The sequence below is a fragment of the Lepidothrix coronata genome, unplaced genomic scaffold (genome assembly GCF_001604755.1).
Source record: "Lepidothrix coronata isolate B3197 unplaced genomic scaffold, Lepidothrix_coronata-1.0 Scaffold150, whole genome shotgun sequence".
Taxonomy (NCBI): Eukaryota; Metazoa; Chordata; class Aves; order Passeriformes; family Pipridae; genus Lepidothrix; species Lepidothrix coronata.
Genome location: NW_016690330.1, coordinates 68,510 through 91,511, shown reverse-complemented (window position 1 = coordinate 91,511; position 23,002 = coordinate 68,510). Strand labels below are relative to the sequence as shown.

The following is a 23,002-nucleotide window of genomic DNA, read 5'->3' as shown; positions in this document are numbered from 1 at the left end:
AACTACTTGTTTCATGCTTTAGCGTAGAGAAATAGGCATGTTCAGCTGGTGATTCATCTACCTGTTTTAGATTCCTGTCCTACACAGGGGTGATTTGCCTGTCTCCTGCCTTTCACTGAAGACAGAGGCTGAACAGCTAACTTCTGAACTTTTACAGGTATAATGTTAAATGAGATTAATCCATGCCTAGGGGCTTACTTGTGAACTATTTCACTATAGATCATAAAGTGGAACAAGTGTTACTATAAAAAATAAAATCCAGGTACATGCTAAAATGGCTTTTATACTGAGTTTTGATGTCATATGTGTGCAATATAACTTGCTATTAAAAAGGAAAACAAGTTTTTTATGTGTACCTGTGCATATGTTTATGTACACAAAGAAATTAAGGCTTGTTATGAAAGGTAACTAGCTGTTTTAGGTGAATAAACATGACAAACTTTCAGACAAACAAAGACTTCTATTTTTTTTAAATATATCTATATTTATATCTATCTATATATATATATACATATAAAGGAGTCAAAATAAAACATGGAAATTTATTTGTCTTGTGACAGTATACGTCTGAAGTCCAAGTACACATTTGGTGTTCTTTGATGACATGCCATAACATTACATGCAGTGCCTCAAAATCACCCTTTTTTAAAAAAAATTGAATACATGTACATACATATACTCTAGTATACATAACAGTAGTTCTGAGTTGAGTTTGGCATATGACCTATATAACATAGTAGAGATAAATAGATAGCTGTACACTTGTGTGTATCTGCGGTTGATTGTTCATATACCCATATGCAATGTAAGCACTGCTTTGTCAAACTTGTATGACTTGCTCCATACTTCATTGCTTGATCATGTTGCTTTGCAACTAGAAAACAGCCTCGAAGATTTGGCCTAAGATGGTGAATGACATTGTAACAAGCTCTAGATCCCTTTCTATTCACTTTGCCAACTGTGTTTACCAGAACACGAGAGATCACATGCTGCTCTATTACACTCCCAAAGAACACCCCGCCAAGCCCCAGCAAGATGTGAGCTTAAAAACAGTCCAGGTGCCCACAATGAAATCAACAGCTTTCAGGGCTGTCCCATCCCAGGACTGGCACAGTGACAATGTCATGTAGAACAAACTGAGCACAGTTGAGATTTGAACCTCATCAATGCAGGAAAAGAGAAGTAAAATAAGAGTGTGCTAGTAATAAAATAATTTACTTGGAATATGTGCCCAAATTTTGTAGATTTAAAATATTCCTTTCTATTAAATTTATTTTATGCAGAAACTAACTGTGTTGTGGTTAATGAGTGGATGTCAATAATAAGAAATCAATTAATTGCTGAGATTTAAATCTGTGTTTTAATAAAAAAATGTTATCTGCACTGTAGTCTCTTAAGTTCTTTTCATGTAATAATATACTTATCATTAGTGTATAAGTCATAAATAAAAATAATTTGAAAAGTAAATCAGCTGTTTTCTCAGCTGAAACTTTCAGGTTCTATTTCATTTGCTTTTGAAAATACATCTCAAGGCCAAATGTTGCCCTTACATGTATTCATCTCTAAAATAAAGGGAAACTATATGTGTAGGGATGAGCTTAAAATCTGTACTAGTGCAATGAATCTGTTTTTCTTTTACCCTGCTCACATAAATCCCATCTGTGGACCTGATCCAAAAACTTCTGAAATCAAAGGCAGTTTGTAATGACTTCAATGGATTTTGGAATAGAACTAAATTATCATGAAATGTTTTTAATTGGGGGGGGGGGAAAGGAAGTCCTTCAAAGCCAAAACTTTTCATAAAAGATAATTAAGTTTTATATATTCAGAGTCTTGAAAATCATTTGGAGAAAATGTTTGGAACTGTTGAAATTCTGCTTTTCCACTTCTCTTCGTTTGTTATTTAGAAATACGGATTGCAATAAAAATTATGTTGATCACATAGGATTTTAAAGGAAATGTTTTCTTATTGTCAAACTAAAAATATAAAAATATCTGAGCTGGTTATTCTTTTCTTTTCTTTCAAAAATTTCATGAAATTTGAAATTTTCTTCCTTATCCCTAGTGGGACTTTCTTTTAAAGTAAGAAGAAAATTTCAGTGGATGAAGAAACTTGTTAGCAAAGAAATTCCCTTTGGTTCAGGCCTTTAGTAGCAGAATAATTGCTAAGCAAACTCATACCTCATGATAATGACAGCTGTAATTTCCTTTACACTGAGTTAAACCTACTAAAATGAGACAGCGCTTTCTCAACAGTACTCATCACTCACTGAGCTTAAAAAAAATAAGGAAAAAAAGTAAAACAAAACTATTTTTCTCTCTCCAACCCTGTAAGCCCCCCCACCCCAAGCTACCATATTCACTGTTACTGGAGGAGACAAGCATTGATAACCTGAATCTGTCAGCTCTGTCTTCCAGGTTGCTAAGGAGTCTTAACATTCAGCTGTTAAGTGAAATTGTGGTGGACAGACCTTCCAGTCTTCTCACTGCATTACAGAATAAAGTAGATCTTTTTGTGACTGAATGTTGTCTGAAATACCTCAACAGCATAAGCAATAAAGTGATTACTGAGAAATTCTCTGCTGTTGTAGAATTCTTATTCTTTATGGAAATGCATTAATAAACAGTTTTAGGGTATATCTCATTAAATTGAAATGGGGTTCTATCTCGAGTGATAGAAGTCCAATGAAAAACTACTAAAGGAATGAAAACTATTCCAAAATATTTTATTTTTTTTTTTGCAAAATGCTTAATTTGAATGAACATCATGATCAACTGTGAACTTACAAAACAAAACAAACAAACAAACAGAGCATGTTGCTAATAACACCAAGGTTGTGTGTTTGATACTGATATGAGCCATTCACTTAAGAGTTGGACTTGATGATCCTTGTGGGTCCCTTCCAACTCAAATTATTCTGTGATTCTGAAAAAGGAAAAGAAGAAAACAAGTCCCATGGAACTGAGAAGGAACTGCAATAATCAAAAATAACTTCCATAGTGGTTTGACTCCTAGAGCCAAACCCCTGAGTTAGAAATGATCATGTACACTGAGATTCACTGTTTGCATTGTGGATCGGCCTAGAGCTATGCATTTCTGTTGTGTACTGAACTGAATTTAAAATTCAAACTTTGGAGAATATGAAATGCTCAGGTGATTGACTTATTGTTCATTGAATGACCATTACTGACTCTCTACACATACACTCTTGGCCCATGACTTATCAGAATTATAATGATTTGCAGTCTAGTCTGCAAAAAGAGAAGATGCAGTTTAGTTACATTATTTGACAGTTCTCTAACCTATTCCAATGTGCAATTACTTGCTGCACAATACAAACATGTAAAGGTTAGGACTTGGTATGATATTCAATTTGTATCTCCATTTAAAAGCTATTCAAGTGGTATGGAGACAGCACAATTATCTGTAGGAGATGAAATCAGCCAGCCAGCTCTTTGTTTGTTATAACAACACGGCGGAGTTATTTTGCCAACATTTTTATAATGTGGGCTAATATCATGCAACTGCACTTATTATCATGTCTAAGAATGGGCGTTTGAGATCTCAGAACATTTTGGAAACCTACTGTTTAACAGATATCTACATGATATGAGGAAAGGAAGTATTAATTTTTTTGCAGAAGTCAGCTTACAAGATTTAAAATCAGGCTTACAAACTTCTCTTTGTGCGATAAAAACCCTGAGAAATCCAGGGGAATTCATTAAGTGTCGCTGGAGCAGGTCTTTTAAAAGACATCTGTGTTGTATTCAGCAAGTTTTTTCAGCCTAGTCCCCTATTTAAGAACATAAAAAAGCAAGAAGAGGTGCTCTGGAATGGGGAACAAGAATACTGTGACTTAAGCCCTGAAAAGCAGAGTCAGAAGAATTTATGTAAGTGTTTGGGACAATGTGTACAGGAATAGATCTGCTATCAAGTAACCATGAAAACTAAGACGGATTATTCATCTGACTTGGCTGAGAAATTCTGAAATGAGGAAAATGATGCCTGAGATTTTCTCAACTAGGACAACAAGGCTGTCAAATTATGTAGCTGCCAACTTCAATCTTTGCTTTAGCCGAAAAGAATAAAGTTGGTGCAGTAACTGAGACTCACAACATTTGAAAGAAGTACTGTCTTGCAATGTTTAGCATAATTTATATCTTGAAAAAATTGCATTCATAGTTTCATTCAAATCCATTTCTCCACAATGCGTAAGTGATAGACTAAATAGCATTGTCCATTACAACAATCCACTTTGGCTCAGATGAAGAGTGAGACTGAAAGAGTGTTTGAAATCTAACTATGGAGTCCCTATACTGCACATCACTGCGGTTTTGCATGCAGTATTTTCAAGATTAGGATAAGTAGAAAAAGGAGATGCTTGCTATGTAAGGTCATACACTCTTATTTATTAAACCTGCATCAACCATGTCTGATGTCTCTTAGGATATATTCACAATATCAAACAACTTAGGTTCTCAGTTCATTCCTGGGTCTCTATTCCCCTACAGTCCATGTTGCATAAATGTTCATTTGTTGCCAAGCTGTTATTCTCTGTAATGACTCAAGTAGTTCATCTAAAACAAAGCTCCAGTATGGTGAGTTAAGGATAAGACTCGCAACAGCTTTGTCTCTCTCTGCCTCGTACAGTCCTCCAACAACACCTCTGAAGGCTTTGAAGCCTCAAAATCCTCCTGGTGCCCTCATAACACACCCTAGGACATACAACAACTATTTTCAATCTCACACTAAATGAACAAAAGTCAATGGATTATCAAGCAAATCTTAAACTACACTGGCTACACCAGTCAATCAATCAATCAATCAGTCAATCAATCAGTCAATCAATCTATCTATCTATCTATCTATCTATCTATCTATCTATCTATCTATCTATCTATCTATCTAAAATGCTAGCTGTCTTTGAGGGTTATGTTGGTAACATGAGACATTGTATGCTACATCAGATCAGAAGTGATGTAGCTACATTTGAGCAGTGAAGATGCAATCATTCCACATCACTTGGCTGAGGATCCTGCCATCAGTCTCTGGACAGTATGTTTGTATCACGCTATGCAATGCTTTGCAAAAATAGCTCATCTGGCTCTTAATAAACCTTGTTTTGACATAAGAGTGTGATGGTATCATGGATATTACTGGTTTTTCACTTAGATCTTTAGTAAAAAATGTCCTATCTTGTCATTCTGAAAAGTGTGAAAAAATGAAAGAGGGAAAACCATACTTTATTATTTCTGTCTGTCCTTCTTCCTATCAGATATAACAACTACCATGTCTCCTGCAAGATTTTCTTTAATACGGCTAGCAAAGTGCAGTGGGAGATACAAGTGAGGAATGTACAGCTTGCAATAAAAAGTCCACTAATTAATCAGGGCCATAGCAATGACTGAATAGCGTTTTGAGATTTTCAGAGCAAAACTATGTCACTAAAAGTTCCATAATCCTAGACAAAATGAAGGGCCTGATATTTGAAAAAAAATACAAGTTAACAAACTCCAGGTTCAAGTAAGGCAAGATACAAATTTAAAAACATTATGTACTAAGTGAAAAATGCAGATGAAAGCTATGCCTATTGATATTATTATACCTAACTGCTTTAGGAATAATTTCCTACACGTGGGATGAGTTGCATTTTAATAGCTTGCCCAGAGTACACATTGGGTGCTGTCTCTCTGGATTGAATAATTTGTCTCTGAAGTCAATACTTTCACAAGCCATGAGTCAATCTACCTTCCTGGCACAGTTTTTCTTTTCTTTTTTCCTTTTTTTCCCTTTTTTTTGGGGGGGGAGGGTTTGGGCTCCCTATCCATAAAGTGTTATGTCCGTTCTGAATATGTAACTTTTATGGAGGTAAGATATTTACTAGGTAGTTAAATTAGGCAAGCAGGGTACAGAGTTGTAAGAGATGCGTAAGCAAGAACTTTGAGAATGAGTGTTCCCTCTAGGCTGTATTTAATTCCGAATTATAATTTACAACTAAAACAGTAATTATTGTTCATCTGGATATTGAATAAAGATTCATCTTGACAAACACATTCATCAGTGTCAAGGTGGATTTGACCAAACAGAGAGGTTTCTGATGTAGATATTTCCATCTGAGCTAAGGCCAGACTTACTGGTAGAGACTGAAATTTTATTAGGTCAATTTTTATAGCTGGGAAAGGAAGACTAGGCTTCAAACCTACAAGGCCTTTTCTGAAATCAGAAAGACTGAAAAGTCCAGAAATTTTGCTACTTTTACCAAAACTAACAGTTGTTCAAATAGAAAATATTACCTCTACTTACAAACTTTGCTTCACCTTTGTCCTTAGACAATGAAGGTTACAGCAATATTTGAGCCAGTTACCACTTTGTGGTCAGTGGTGACAAACAGGAACTTATTTCACAGTCATTTTACATACCTACAAAAGTATGAGATTAACTTTTTACTTTTATTGCCTTAATTTTCTTATCTCATATTAAGAGATGAGGATGACCAATTTAAATAGAAATGTTGCAAGTTAACTCATATCAATCCTATCTGATACCTCTGCATTGGAACATACTTCTAAGCTCTCTCAAATACTAGACATAGTGTAACTAAGGTAAAATGAAATTCAGTGAAAATTAATTTATCCTACAAAATTAGAGTTTTGAGGGCTGGCATCAACAGTATGAACTTGCTAATCAGCATAGCCTGCTGGAAATAATAACTTAATGTGCTAAAGTACACATGACTAGCGTGATGTGCTCTGTGACTATTGGAACAAGGAAGATCTGAAAAAAATAATAATTATAGAAAGAGCTTTTTATTCACTGACAGCTGTATTGAAAGTTGTGAGTTTCTAAGAGTCTTCTCTATGAGTTGTCTTCTCTATGAGTCATCTTCTCTTGGAAAAGACCTCCTCTTTTCCATCATTTGTCACAAGATAACAGTGAAGGAAAATTCTATGTTCAATGGGCTTTTAGGTTACTGAGAGTTGATAAACAAAAATTTTAGTTCTTATTTGTACATAGAAAGACTGTGTTAGAAAAAGAATGGACACATTATTTCAGTGCCAGTCCAGGAGTTGAGAAGTCAAGGTTCTTCTTTCAGCAGGCTTCCTTGGTCACATAGCTTAGGCCTGTTTTTCAAAGGTATTTAGGCATTGCTCCAGTCAGTGTTGCAATGATTCTGTAATCTATCAAAGCTGTTACATGAACTAATAGCTCTAAGTTAAGTCAACACAATTTAAGCAGAAAATAAGATGAAGTTTTTCACAAGGTTAATTAACCCTTGTTAGTAACAGACTATACACACATAGGACAAATTCTCCAGATCTCCAAATCTAAAGCAAGGTGGGAAACCTTTCTGAAGGATATCTCTACTTTAGTAATGTTATAAAAAATTGTCAGTGCACTTCTGGGGCCTATGAAATTTAGGGTGGTCTCAGTAGCAGCCATGGTCTCTAAACTTCAGAATCCAGCTGTCTTAATGTCTCTGTCTCATGATTGCTGTTACCCACCTGCTTCTGTGAGGTACCTATATGGTCCTGTCTTTGTGTCTGACAACTTTTGAGGTGTTTATACTGATTAGTAACCTCTGAAACAGAGAGGTATTACACCCTATCTATAAGATAAATTTAGGATTTACTCTGATTCAACATGACAGTGTTTCCCTGACCAGTGCCACATCTCCAGTGATGCAGGAGCAGCACCTCTTGGCCAAGTTAAGAGGCATGAGATGTGGACGTTTCTCACAAAGCATTCCCCAAATATGACATGTACCTAGCTTGTGGGAGAGTGAAGCTGGTATCTCTTCCCTGCTGGAAGAAAATTGAATCCTCTCGTCACCTGAGATAGGATTTTGGAGAGTGGGAGAGGACCTGGGAGCTGAACACCACAAGGCCCAAGCAATCCTAGATTGCTACCGAAAGAAACCTAAATTTCAGGATCAGCTGCTTCTACAATAGCTCATAATGAGCTCTGGATTTTTAATTAGTGATCTAATAGAAGCCCATGACAGGCAATTGGGTATCGTTGGGAGATAGAGCAGCCTGGATGGCTGTGCAGCAAAGACTGAGCAGTGCTATGAGATTGTGGGCATGGCTTTCATCTGATTTCATAAGATGTACTTTCTAAATCACAGATCACTATTGTATGTGTCCTCACCATGTTTACAACATCCATTTCTGTGAGAGCAGCAAAACTAGATACATGAAACATGACTTTTCAATGTCACAAACACCAGTAATTCCACCAGCCAACTCCAGCTTAAAAATAATCTACTTGTGTATCTGAGAAATGTCTTAGTTTCCTTTTGCAACAACATGTATTGGGAATCATGTTCAGGTGGTTCTGGACATTGACCTCTGTGTTCTTTTGGTGTGACTGCTTTCTGAATTGCAGTCATCTGGAAAACGTGACTAACCTTTTTTATTTTCATCTTCCCTATGGCTGTATGACAATTAATGTTGCTAGATCAAATCTAGCCCATGTTACACTTGATTTTGAGTTCAAAGATTTTGAAACTAGGGTAAGGGGTATATTTTGACACATCCCTAATTGCCCATGGTTTTGGTTATTTAAGGATTATAAATTTAACACAAGAATCAGAGTGCAGTTTGCTCCTATTTGCCTAAATCTGCCCACCTTCTTTTTCTCTATTGTGTTATCAGCATCCAAGGAGACACATGGGAGCTGATATACAGCTGCTGTTTGTAAGTCACATTCCTATGTCAAGGTAATAAACTTGTGTATGTATAAATATTAGTACACCTTTCACACAGATTATTTTTTACACTTGTGATTTCATCTGCAGTAAACTCAGAAGAGCAAAACATTGTTATTGAAGTTGCAGTTTCAGGATACAGTAGCTATGGGGCAATGCCATAGCTAAAAAGTTTGGATCTTCTGCTCCCTGCCTTCCTGCTCAGCTCTCAACCCAGAGCACAGGCCCCATCCTTTGCACTGACTAACCACTCTCAGAGCTACAGTGTGCACTGAGATTCTGAAATGGTCTGAGCTGAAGAGAAGCTCTGATTAAGTAGGGTTCAGAGCCCAGTCTATCAAACAATTGTTCTGGTATAGTTGGGGGACCTGGCACAGCAGCACTGGGAAGAAGAAGGAGAACAACTGGGAGGAGGAGCAGAAGGAAGAAGGTGGGGAAGGAAGAGGAGACAGCTAGAGCCTAAAGGATGAAAGTGTCTTGGAAAACAGTAGTATAACAAGTTTGCAATCCTTTTTTACCTACAACACTGCTTATCCTCCTGTTCTCATTTTTAACAAAAGTGATGAGTGCTCTAACATCTTTCTGGAGTTTTAATGTGAAGTGTTTTCCCTGGTTCCGTTTGTGGCAATGACTCACATTCCTGAGCTCTTCCTTCATGCTCTTTACCCTTCTCATACACAGACATAACTTGTCTGACTGGTAAAGATTTGATGTGGATCAACGTTCATACTGGCATCTGGGAACAAGACAGATAATTTTTTCTCCCAGTTTCCTGTTTAATTTCATAAGGTGACAGTTCCAGTTAGTGTCAAAAGGCATAATATAAGCTTGTATAAAGGCTTTGTGGTTCTGACATTAATGCTGTATTTTCTGTATAGTGAAAAATGTTGCCTTAATCTGGGGTAAAATACTGATCAAAAAGCTTCAAACTTCTTTAGTTGAGAAAAATGTGACTTTTCCCTTTTAAAGAATTTGGGGTGGGTTTTTTTTTTTGGCGCTGAACATCACAGTCTAAGCAAATAGTACCTGGATTCTTAGCTCACAAAGTATTTATTTTCAGTTTTGAAGACGGTATTGTGTTTTAAAGTAGCTTTTCACATAAGCGATCTGTCATCACTTTCAAGCAAGGACTGAAGGTACAGATCAGGTTTGGACATGTAGCTTTATACAAGGTTTCACAAAGATCCTGATAGCATGAAATATTCAGGAAAGAATGTTTTTACTTTCACTTAATACTTAAGTCTATTTAGCCATGTCAGGGATTTGGCTAGTGGTCTGAGCTGTGTTATCAATCCTATAGACCATCTACTTTCATACACATGAGAAACTCTGCAGGTGCGAAAGAGTACCCAGACTTGGCCTTCACATCTGCCTTAAACAGTTTTCATCTTATCTCAATGATAAGGAATTTTGCTGATAAAATGATCAGGTAGAACCTATTCGACCAGATATTAAGCAATTGCTGCAGATATACTAATCTTTATTACTTCATTGTGAAGTGACTAAGATTTTGAAAGAGATCCTGGTGACATAAAAATGAAGCGGCAAATAAATTCAATTAAAAAATATGGAAGACATAAATTCTTGTGTGTGTGAAAGCATGAGAGAGCTAAGGAAGTATTTTCATTACATTTGTTATTCAACGAGGACGTACATCTGTTTCCAGTTTGCACTGATTATTGACACATCTGGCTATTTGGCCTTAGGAACTATGAGTTGCTGTTGTGGCATTATTCTCTGAATCAACTTTTTAGACCACCCGGAAAATAATATAGCAAGTGCTGTGAGAAGATTGTGTTATTTGTAATAAGATTACTTTTGGCATCTAAATGTATAGTACAAATGGGATTCTGTCATCTTCTGTTTTATAAATTACAGTTTTACGTTTTTTACACCTGTGGGGAAAATAAGGCTGTAGCCAAAGGGCTTACTATTTGACAAAGATAAATCAGGATGACCAGATAGAGTTTCAAATAGATGCCGGATACAGTAGTAACTACTTGCCTTACACAGAAAAATACCTTTTTTCAATAGAAACAAAATACAGCTAAAGTCACAAAATGGAGAAAGATGTTTCTTTAACCTATGGTGAGATGCACTTTTTCTGATTGATATCCCACTGTTGGAAGTGAATACTGTCCAACTAGTTGACACTTCAGACATTTTTCTCTGTAACAAACAGTTAAATTTTATCCATCAGCGGTTTGAGAGTAGCAATCCAGTCCAAGAGTGTGAAAGATATATTGAAAAGTATATGATGAAGACTTTGAAAAACCAAAAGATAAGATCATAGGATAGAACAGACCACCTAGCTTACCAAAACCAGTCCTTTCCAATCACATGCAAAAAATAGGATAGTCCTGAAGCATTCATGGAACATATATTCCAAACACCTCCTCAAACCACAGGCCAAAAAACACTTCCAATACTCTGTCATAGATTTAAGACGGAGTAGTAGAAGACCAACAGTTGCAGCTTTAATGTGCCATAGGAAGGAACATGATGAAATGTTAATTTGTTTTATTACAAATATTTTTTGACTGTGACAATTAGTTGTTTTTTAAATGATAGTCTAGGTAATCTATATGGCCATATGAAGACACAATACAGCTTCACTTGCTATGTTGAATTACATGTGGAATTAATTTGACCTTCTGCATAAAAATAACACAAGCCTTATAGATGCATAGAATAAAGAAATAATTTGCTGCTCTTTTATGAATTGCAAGTTTGTAAATGTCCTTGTGTGCTTTCTCTGAGAAAGTTTAGAGACCCTCAACAGTTATTTCCATTCCTTCAGGTCAAGGCTGCAGTTTTTAATGTGCATTATTGAATTTTTAATTCCTTTAATAGCTAAAGAATATAAAGTACAGAGGGCAAGGCAGCAAAATCACTGGGAGGCAAGAGCAGAGAATGAATACTGTATTCTTTGCAGTGCTATACTATACTCTGCTATTCTCTTTAGGCTTGCCCTTTGTCCTCTTCCACATTGTGTCCCTGTGAGCGGTCTGATTTCTCTTGTTTTCTCCTTAGGAGAAGAATCTGAGGGCAGCCTTTGTGGTAGGGAATTGACACCTCCTGCCAGGCATACTGCCATACGGATTGTCAACCATTCTTCTGCCTTGCCACATCTTCTGTTCACCTTCATGTCAATGATGATGATGATGTCTTCATCTGTCAGGCCAACCTAAGGATCTGCAATTGGAGAGAACATACCTGGTTAGGAAATGACTGCACTAGTGCACAGTTTCCTAGCAATTAAACAGATGCAAGAATGACTGAGGCAAAACAAATATGTAAAAATAGAAACTACTCTGGGCGACTTTTTTTTTCATGTGCATTTAGTGGACTTAGGACTTCTGCAAGACCTTTGAAAAGTGATTTAGAGCTAGTTTGATAATGCCTGTTTTGAACTTTATCTTTGCAGTGCCTACAGAATTTCTGCCCAGTGCTCAGGGAATAAGTCAAAGCACCTAAATTAGGTGTTCAGGCAGCTTAGTCAGACAAGTAAGAAAGTTAGGCATCTTGAGAGGATGATTCAGTGTCCCACATGCTGAGCGATAACTTGCCCAGATCTCTGAGGCCTCACAGTTAGGGCACTCTGCAGGGAGCAGGGAGATGCCTGATTCCCCTCCCAGAGATGTTTATGCAGTTTGCATGAGTGAGATTTAGAAAAAAAGTAGAGACTAAGGTCAGGACCTGAACCAGGTCTCCCCTCTCCCAGCTGAGCGACCTACCCAAGAGGTTCCTGAATTATTTGTTGTTCTCCTTCCAGCAGTAAGAAAATGATCTGTCTTAAATCCGGACCTTGCTCAAAAGAACAAAGTTTATACAGGAGGAAAGTACAGTGCATAGCTGGTCTACAGCATGAAGTTTAGGACACAGCTCAAGCTAAAAAGACTCAGGCATCTAAACTTCCTGCATCCTTCATAAGTGTTTAAATCATAAACTGTTATGCAGAAGGCAGGCTGGATTTAGAAAAGCAGGCTGGGCTTTTGCGAATGCCTAATGTCAGATTGTGTGCAACAGCCTGAAACCGATGTAATTAGGCGTGCATCTCTGCAAATCCTGGGACTAAGCTCTGGAGAAGGGATAGGTCGATGCTGTCTTCTGCTGGCTGGATCCCAGCCATTTTCTTGTTAGGAGAGCTCATTCATGCAGTGCAAACACCTCCTTTTATCCAATGATTTCATTAATCAATTCAGAAGTCAAGCAGGCTTCTCTAAAACCCTTGGGAATGGTTCTTTTTAAACTGAGAGTGTGTCTAAACACCTACAAGTCTCAGAGTTACCATTCATGAGACTCAAATGTATTGAGTAGCTGTCAAGCTACTCAGCTGCTTTAGAACAGTTTTCCTTTACATACAGTCCCTCAAAGACCGTATGTGCCTTATTGTGCAGTAAGAAGAGATTGACTTACTTCTTTGGGGGCTATTTTGAGGTCAGTATCCTGGGTGCTGCCAAATATGTACTCTTTTTTGTTCTTTGGCTAACAAAGCTAAAGATAATGCCTGAGAAGTTAACATTTTCAATCAGATGTCAAAGGTTTGAAGTAGTTTTAACATATATGAGGACAAAGCTATCCTACTGGGATTGTATGCCAAAATTGCTTTAGTCAGGATGCAATAAACTGTTGGGAACAAAGTGCCGTAAAAACCTTTAAACAGTAATTTGGAACTTTATACAGTTCTTGGAAATAAGATCTATCTCTTTTCCTCTGAATTCAGCTCCTGCAGCACTTTGTTAACCATCTGGTATCTTCCAGGAAAGGAAAAATGTAAATTACATCTGTCCTTTGAATAGTATGGGGGAGAATGGGGGGCGAATTATATTCATATATGAAAAAGAAGAGACTCATTTCAACTTTGGTGAAAGCTTTGTGCTTCTCAAACTGTTACTGGTATACACACAGCAAAAATTCTGTTTGAAATATTCTTATATGCAATTTCCATGTGCTCCACTGATTTATGTGCACACAAGCAACCTTGCAGTCTCTCTCACTTAAAAAGACTATCCTGGATCAAACTATTTGAAATGTGAGGTCATTCACTTGTGGTTGTGTAACTTCTAATGTTCATGATTCAGTGTACAATTTTATATTGCCTCCTGGGGGGTCTTGTAGCTTCCATGCCAGCAATAGCCTTGGATTTAAATGTAAAAAATTAATGGTGTAAGATAGTTGTTCATTGATGATGAATAAGTGCACTGTGTATGGAAAAAGGGTGAGATTTATATTATAATGAACTGTAGAGAATTCAGTATGTGATGGGACCCTAGGGGTTTGGTGAATAAAAAAGGAAATCCAATAATGTATTTCCTTTTATCCAGTATGTATTCAAAGTTTCTGCCCCTTCATTTTGCCTAAGAATTGTCATTCAGAATGCTGAATACCACATCACTTCTGTTTTCATTTCTCATTAGTTTTGCCTGGAATTTCAATGCCTTATTACCAACATTTGGTTTACCCCAGAAAGATTTTTTTCATGGCATCACAAGAATAGATCTCTAGAAGAATTTTCATTGTAGTCTCAATTTTTTTTTAATATCATCTTTAGAGTCATTCTGGTACGTGAGACAGCTCTTCTCCAACATCCGACCCTGACGCAGATGTTGTGCTCCAAGGGACACAGGATCTGTCCATGATCTCCCTCAGTCTATCTAAATCAGTGATTTGTGCTGATAGGATTCAGATATGGAGCAAGAAGAAAAGTAGATGGGAAAGTAAACGACCAAGAAAGCAATGCATCTTAAATGCTGCTGGGGTCACTGGAGTGGTGGTAGGTTTCCACCTACCTCAGCAATACTGGCTGAGCAAAGAGCATTTAAAGGGATCAGAGGGGAAGACACATATGACGAACATATCTCATGCAGGGAGGTGGAATGAGTGGGAAGATACAGCATGCACTGTAGGGGTGGAGGGTAGTAAATCTCTGCTTTCATAATCACATGTGACTATGCACTGAGGGTGGGATTCATTTGATAAAAAGTAGATGCTTTCATCTGAGCTGCTCATACTCTGTGCCTTTCCTAGGCAGTGGAGAGAGGTAAGCATGTTTTAAAACACTGGTTTGTAGTTTTGCTGCTTTATTGGTTAAGAAAGAAGAGTTAGTTTTCCACATAATGCAAAGCTTTTGTCTAAACCCTAAAGAAAGGATTTATTACTACTTTGGCAGGGAGCTGTGCTGGAAACTCTCCCGCTTCAGTTCCCTGGACAATGTCCTCCCCTGAAATATGGTTTGACTGTTCAGAACAGTGCATTGCAAATTCACACACAGTGATATTGACATCTGGCTTTAGCATATGGGATACAGATAGTCCTTGATTGCTGAACAGCTGTGCTGCTTTGAAAAGAAACAATTGCATTTGAAGAATATGGGATATAGAGTAGGCCTTGTCCTATCCCACACATCTTGCTGACATTTCTTTTTCTAAATTACCAGTCTGTTTATTAAATTTCCACAGCATAAAGCCACCAAAATTCATAAGAGATTGAAGTAGATGGTAATATTGTCAGATATGCCAGCAAACAATCCACTGACAACACGTGTTAAGAATCAGTCCATTACAATTAGTCAAGAACAATGCCAGATGATGATGGGGCTGAGTAAGAACAAACACACACAAAGGAGGGGACAAGGGAAGTACTGAAAGTTCAGAAAATGTTTCCATTGATTTTGTATGTAAAAAAACACTTTGGTGAAGAATTTTTGCAACAATATCAGCAATCTCAGCGACTGTGGTATAGTGAGCTCCTTTACACAGTAACAAAGAGTGCTGCTAGAAGCTGAACAGTTGTCAGTTCATCAGGAAATGGTCTTTCATAGCAAAGCAAAATGCAGTTATACAGGGAAGGGAAGCAAATCTTTGCAACCCAAATTTATCTGAAGAAAAACTAAGATCTTGGTATATCTCATTCCAAATTATGCTGTGTATAGAATATTGCAAATTGAAGTTACTTATTCAAACTTTGCTTCATTTTACAACCCACTAGTATATATCCCAACATGATTTGGTGATTGCAGGACTGCATATCCCATTAATTCACATTTCATATACTTTTCAACTAGTAAAAATTATTGTAGCTAGACTACCTGTAGACATTTCCCATCAGTCCTATACCTTATACCATAATTTCTAGGTACTCAGATTTAAGGGTCGTAGGTGTCATTATGAAGATCAAGCCTGCCAAATATATGAGAGTTGCACAAGTAAATTTTGTATCAGAGCCATGGGATCTGTATGAAAGATAGCGTGTCTTTAAAAATAGGTGCTTAGTACAGATTTAAAGACTTCAGGACCTGAATTAATTCCACCTAACTGAGGTGTCTGTAAGTAGCAGTCACTTGAGGCTTTCTCAGTATTGAGTGAAATGACAATAGGAAGTGTTGCGGTGAATTGAACCAGATTTAACTTTTGAGGGTGTCTTCTGCATATTCGGGAAGCTGTTAACCTCCTCTGTGTAAGTTATGTGCTTGAAACCTGAGTGGGACAAATCTAGGACTAAATGGGTCAAAGTTATTTTAGATAAAGTTCTAGCAAAAATAAAATGAAGAGTTTTGGAATAACGCATTGGCTATACAAAAGAACCTCCTGGCAGCACAACCCTGTGACTCATCAGAATAACTAAAACTGGCTTGCAATACTGGAAAGTGAGAGACTGTTGAACTAGAGGAATAACAGTGACTTTTTTTCAAAGGAAAAAAAAAGAATGCTATTTATTCAATTGAGGGTAACATGAAAGAGCATATTTGTACTGTTCTAGCAGGTCAATTCATGAAACAGATCTCTTCAAAACATTTATTTATAATAGAAAAAACTAATGTGACAAAGAACTATGATACCAAGCAACCAACCAAACCAAAGATGTATTTTCAAAGTCTTTTAGATATATTTTCAAAGTCTTTTATTTTCTTACATATTCACTTCCCAGAAGATAACCATTCTCTCTTACCTCTGCCAAGTTCACACAAGTCATATTCTTTTATTTCATCTTTATTTGTTATTAAATTTTCATAAAATTTTCCTTTTGTTTTCAGTATCCTTTTAGAAGCTTCTTATTGTACACTTTAAATATATGGGACACATCCTTTCCAAGTCTCTCCCTTCTCCAGGCAGAATAGAACAGAAAGTTTGTAGTAAGGAAGCTGAGTGTTTCTTTCATATCATCTTCTGGGAAGAAATGCCATCAGTAGCTCAGCCTCCACATCTGAATTGTCTTTAATTGATTTGGCGGTTGACCTCCCAGGAATGTCAACCCTTATCGTTGCAGAATCTGTGGTACAGATAATTTTAAAATGTGCCGTGCATTCTTCCAAATTCAGTACTGCATTTTGGTACAGTAAGCAGCTGTGATACAAAATGCATTACAGTTTTTTTACAGATTGCAATATAGAATACAGGAATATAGAAGAAGAAAGTGGGGGGGGGAAGGGAGGAAGGAATACAATATCCCAATACCCTCCAGCCCAGACTGCACTTTTTAAAGCATTGGCATACTTTTTACTTAAAATCTTAACACTTCCCTACCAGTCTTTGTAATTCATGGCTGTGTTGCTCTGTTGTCTGTTACTTGGTGGCCCATATTAAGATGCTTTGAGAATGTACCATGACCTCTCACTTTACTGAAACATCACAGATTGTACAAAGGCCAAAGCAAGAGCTTGGCTATAACTTCTGTATTTAACTGCTTCACATATCTTGGCATACATACCCTATTCTCTTTTCCCCACCTCATGCTAGTGATCAGATCTCTCCGATGAGAGAACAATTCCTTCGTGACAAGAATGAACACTGAAAGAACCATGTACAAATAAGATTAATAAGTATTCCTACTAAACATTTAGTAGAGGTGGACTTGAAAAGCTTTTTAAAGTCTAAATCACCACAGGCACTGAAGCTGTTTAAGTTTAAGACAAAGCAGGAATCTCACATTAGGGGTATCATGGGCCCGATCCTGTGAATATGGTCAAAATACAGCAACATGTATAGGCAGGGTTTGCTTTTCTACTTCACACTAATAATGAAGCTATTCTGCTAGGAGAGTGTGACAGAGGCTCTCACCTCATACAGGGCAGAGACTGCATCCAGGCCACCCACATACCTATTCTGCTGAGTTCCTTGGTTTCAGCTCCCCTTGCCATAACTATTTTATTTGGTATACAGGTATTCTGAAGTGGGGATTTGTACCTGGATGTTCCATTCCTTAGGCAAATACTCTCATCAGTTACTTAGAAAAACAATTTCTGTTTTTGTCTTAAGCAGGCAGTAAGTGACTCTAAATTATAATAATTTCCACAATCTCACTATCTTTTGCTTAATGGACTAACTACATGAAATCTATCACGTGTTAAGGAACTACAGAGGAAAACAAGAACCCAGGAACACATCAATCTCTTTATTTACTCAGGTTGGGTTACTTTGGACCTTCTGGGACAGTTCAGGCTGTGTGAAGGCAAATTCAATGGTCTGTTTGCTAGAGACTGACATTAGGGAGGGAGTGCATGGAAATTCATGTCCAAGCCATCCTGATTTTAAAGGATGGCAGTCACTTACCATCTCACTTCAAATTTTTTATAAATCCTGATCCTTTTTTTTTCACTGGAGTAGGCAACATTTTAGAGGAGATTTAAGGAAGACTTCAGGAAGATCATGGCATTGTCTGTTTTGCAAGGTCGAAGTAGAAGTTATTAAAAGTAAGAATTTTATTTGAGGAATTGATGGCATATATTTTTAAGTGATAAGCCCGTAGGATGTTAAATATGTCCTCCTGGAAATTTAAAAAATGTAAACTATCATTACTCTCTTCTGTTCTGCGGTTGCAAATCTGGTGCCAGAATTGTTTTATGCCTGTCGTAACAAAATCCTTCTCCCTCTCCCTTTGCCCTCAGCCAGCCTTCCCAGGTCAGAAATTACAACTGATTTTAAGAAGAGGCATTTTACACTTGATGTATATACACTTGTGTATGCACATAAAAAAAATCCATACACAGTTGTTGTTGCCTGTGGTTGGCTTGGTCTGCAAAGTCCTCCATTTAAGGAATGGACAAGAATCTCCTCCATTAAAAGATGACTTTTTAAAAAACTGAACCAGTAATTCCACTTTAAAAATTGAGGAAAATCTGGGTTTTTAATTTTCAAGTGAGTTATTCCTTCTCTACATAGTTCTTCTGTTTGCATTCTGTATGGCAAAATGTCACTGTCATCAACACAATCACCATATGAGAAATGCTTCCGGCAAATGAAAGTTTCCCATATGTAGGTTTTATTACAATTTTTTAATTGTATAAGATTTCAAAAACCCATTTTAATACTCACTGCAGTCGATGGAAAGACAGTTGTTGAAATCCACTCCTGTGGACTTCAGATCAAGACACAGTGAGGGAAATGGTTGTAATAAAGCCCATTAAGACGAAATTCTTCTTTGGACTTGGGATTTTAAAACTCTCTTCTCTTTGTTTTGTGATCACATAGTTTGTGATCAATAAAAAGACATTTTACTGTCGTACATGCTGTAACTGAATCAACAACTTAAGTTGCACTGTAACTAAATCACAACCTTTGGACAAGTTACAAGGAAAATGTATTTGCTTTATTGATTTTTAGTCTATTCTACACTGATTGACCATTTACTTTATATAAAAGTCTGAAACAAGGATATGCAAATGCGTAGTTCTTTAGTCTGACTGAATGTCATATACAACAAAATAATCTTTTATGATTTCACGTAAGAACTGATTTAATTTGTTCCTTTGCTGTCACTGTTTGCAAATACTTCAAAACAGGAGTAGTAAGAAAGTGGTTTAGTTAATATTTTTTGTTGAGGAATCAGACAGGGACATGCTCTGATTTTTGTGAATGTTTTCTGACAAACATAACCTGTACTGTAGTAGCAACCAGAAGTCTGGACCAGGCTAGGGCAAAAGGTGTCATAGTTATGTTGCAGACTTCTTGTAGAAAAGGTCCTTGTACTGGTAACAGTGCAGTCTAAATGAGGATAGTTGCACTGAATACATCTTTGCTCTCTTTGTTCTTCACAAAATTATTCTTTATTTTTATTGAGATTAAACATATGGTGTTGTTTCTGCGCTATGATTAACCGCAACATTTTTGAAGAGAAAAGAAATCAAGGGGATTTCAAATTAGTTGTGAAAATTCTTGCCCTGTAATTCTTTAACAAATATTTGAACGCACTTTTATAAGTAATTTGAAGGAAATTATATTATGTGTTTCTTTAGGCACTGTCATCAATCCAAAACAACCACCTTAGGAAAATATGTAGAGTCATATATATTGTTCTTTAACAACAGAGCCTAGCTCCATGGTGAAGAGTGCTGTGCAAGAAAGAGTATTTTACAGAATCACAGAATCATAGAATATTCCAAGTTGGAAGTGACTCACAGGGGTCATCGAAGTCCAACTTCTGGCCCTGCACAGGACACCTCCAAGATCACACCATGTGCCTGAGACAAAAGTGAGTCCAAACACTTTTTAAACTCTGTCAGTCTTGGTGCTGTGACCGCTTCCCTGGGGAGCCTGTTCCAGTGGTCAACCATCCTCTGTGTGAAGAACTTTTTCCTAATATCCAGCCTAAACCTCCCCTGATTATTTTAGCTCAGGAGCACTCCATACTAGCAGGGCCATGAAGCTTCCAGGCAGAACTGGCTGAAACTCAGCTTCCTCTTACTCAGCAAAGAATCTCTCTGGGCTTTTGTGTGTGTCCATGTAAACATACATACACATACCAAATGCGGGAAATTGTCTATAAAAGACTGCTAGTCAGCGTGGATTGATGAGTAATAGATAGCTATTCTCAGAAAACCCTTTAATAGGTAGCACTTTTGCAATACCTATAAATAATATGGCATTATTTTTTGATAGCACTTCATGAACACTGAAATGATAAACAGATGTGCCTTTAAAATCTGGTATAAAACATCATTATAATATTCAGAAGTGAAAAAGACAGGCATTCTTACACAAGTCATTCTACATTTTGTTCTTTTCTCCAAACTCAACATTAAGAGATCACACAAATAGCTGATTTAGAGGGGAAGTTAAACTCAGATGGCAAGGTGCATGAAGGGGCTCAGAAACGGTATTTGTTTGAGCTCATAATTATCCCTCCTTCTGTAGGGTAGATAAAGCACTGACAAAAAATATTAATAAGGGAAAAAAAAAGGCACGGGTTACTTCCCAGCCCACTATTATTCTCAGGTGCTTTTTACTCCATGTGATTATGTACTCCTGATATCAGCCTTACTACTGTTGTGTCTGTCTGGTAACTATTCATTCAAATGCATGATCCTAGAAAAGCACCGACACATTCATTTCATTGTATGTATGCATGTCAAAAGTGTTGCATTTTTAGCACTGAACACAGGCAAGCACATAAGAGGCTTTTAAATACTGAAATAAAGCATTGCTCTCATCTTCCCAAGATACTGCTTTGTGAAAATCCTCTTTTACTATTCTTCACTCTTTTCTTATTATCTGAGAAAAATATTTGTATGTTGTCCCTGCATCAAGAAATTACAGATATCTCCTTCAGAATGCAAGTAACAAGATGACACAGTTTCTTTATAAACTGTCAGGGGACTGAACATTAATCTCCCATTAAAAAGAAGACCTGGAATAAAAATTAAGTTTGAACCATTAAACTGGCATTGTAGATTAGGAAAGAAAAGCAGGAAGATATACAAGATATGGAAAATAGGAAAGAAATTAGACAAGTGCTTTTGTGGCCATTTTGAAGGATAAAATATATGCAGATTGGCAAACATAGCTTTCATTTAAATTGGAACTTTCTGTGATCTTAAAGTCTCACCTGCCTTCATGTACAGTATTTGAGACTTCTTGTCTTATATAATAAAATTGCAGAACTTTTTATGAAGTCCAAAGGATTCTAATCAATTCTAATTTTCATAGTATAATTATTACAATTATTACTTATTGAATGAACATACTTATATTGTTATGTTAATCTTATTATATGGAGAATTTTTCAAACTATGCAAGCAGCTCAGCCCTCTCTGGTTAGTGACTCACATATGAACTTACCCTCTTTCCCTTCAGAATTATTCCAATCTGTAAAGGAAAGAAAAACAAAAGGAGTGGTGAACAATTTTAATTTCAGTCTACATGTTGTTCATGAACTGTTTGTTTAACTCTGTTTGTATTGGTTGGGTTGATATCTGTGTCACATGGTAGGTTTTTTTCCTTCATGATCGGAAGCTAAAAATGAATCACAAAACAATCACTAGTGACTAACAGCAATCACTCTCATTTTTATTATCTAGTCAGAACAGCAGCTGGGAAACTTTTTAGTCCCAAATATTTTCAGAGTAACCTGGCAATTGTCAACATTCTCAAAATAGAGAATGTGATTGAGAATGAACTACACTGTCTGTGTCCATTCACACACACAGACATTCACTGATACATAGATCTATTCACCACAGACTGATTTTTTGCATGATAGCTTTCCTATCTCACCTATTTCACCACCAGTAGCTGTTGTGCCGTTTGGTGACACTCTCATATATAGCAAAAGGACGTAAGTTATAGGTCCAAGTCCTGTTTGCACAAGCAAATCCTGCAGGAAAGAATTTGCGTCAATGACAATGCAAAATCCATTGTCCCTCCCTGGGAAGTTGGTCCTGAATGATTTTCTGTTAATTTTCTGTTAATTATCCTTTCTATCTACAGTCACACAGTGAGTATGGTGTGTCTCCAGCAAACATTCCAGCAGAAGCTCACAATGAGAAGCTAAAGATGCCCCATGCAGGGAAAGAGACCATAACCTGGGTGAAGGAGTGCCCCACCTCTTCTGGCAGTATGAACCCTTTAGGAAGGTGGTTTAAAATCTGATTTCAAGCCCTGTAAGCTGCATTTTTTTAATATATATTTGTGGCTCTGCCCTCACAAATCTATGATTCATGACAGGAATGCAGCTTGGATCTCTTGCAATGTAAGCAGCTGCAGATACTTCAAATACTTGGGTACATGTGATCCAGCAGCTTGCTATAAATTTGCCCCTAAAAATAAAGTAACAAGTGATTGAACACTGATAGGAATTAAACACGGCACTGAGTGAATGGAATGCACAAGTCCTTACCTCAGAATCTTTTATTAATGGCAATTGCTATAATTAAAACCAAAACAAAAAAAGAAACACCCTAGAATACTATCTTTGAACAAACTTGCCGCAAGATTCTTTTAAAGGTTTTTTTTTTTAATACTATTGGATACTGAAATGAGCTATTTGCTGGTTTGCAATGTCCCTGAGCACAATATTTA

At 36.9% G+C, this 23,002-nt stretch overlaps 1 long non-coding RNA gene across 1 annotated transcript; it reads right to left on the bottom strand.

Moving 5' to 3' along the window:
* Positions 1-11,594: 11,594 nt before the first annotated feature.
* Positions 11,595-22,552, bottom strand: LOC108504027. The gene is made up of 3 exons (XR_001876972.1): positions 22,528-22,552; positions 21,764-21,790; positions 11,595-11,903 (listed from the first exon to the last, which is right to left on the bottom strand). It is a non-coding gene; the product is annotated as an uncharacterized LOC108504027 (long non-coding RNA).
* Positions 22,553-23,002: the final 450 nt, after the last annotated feature.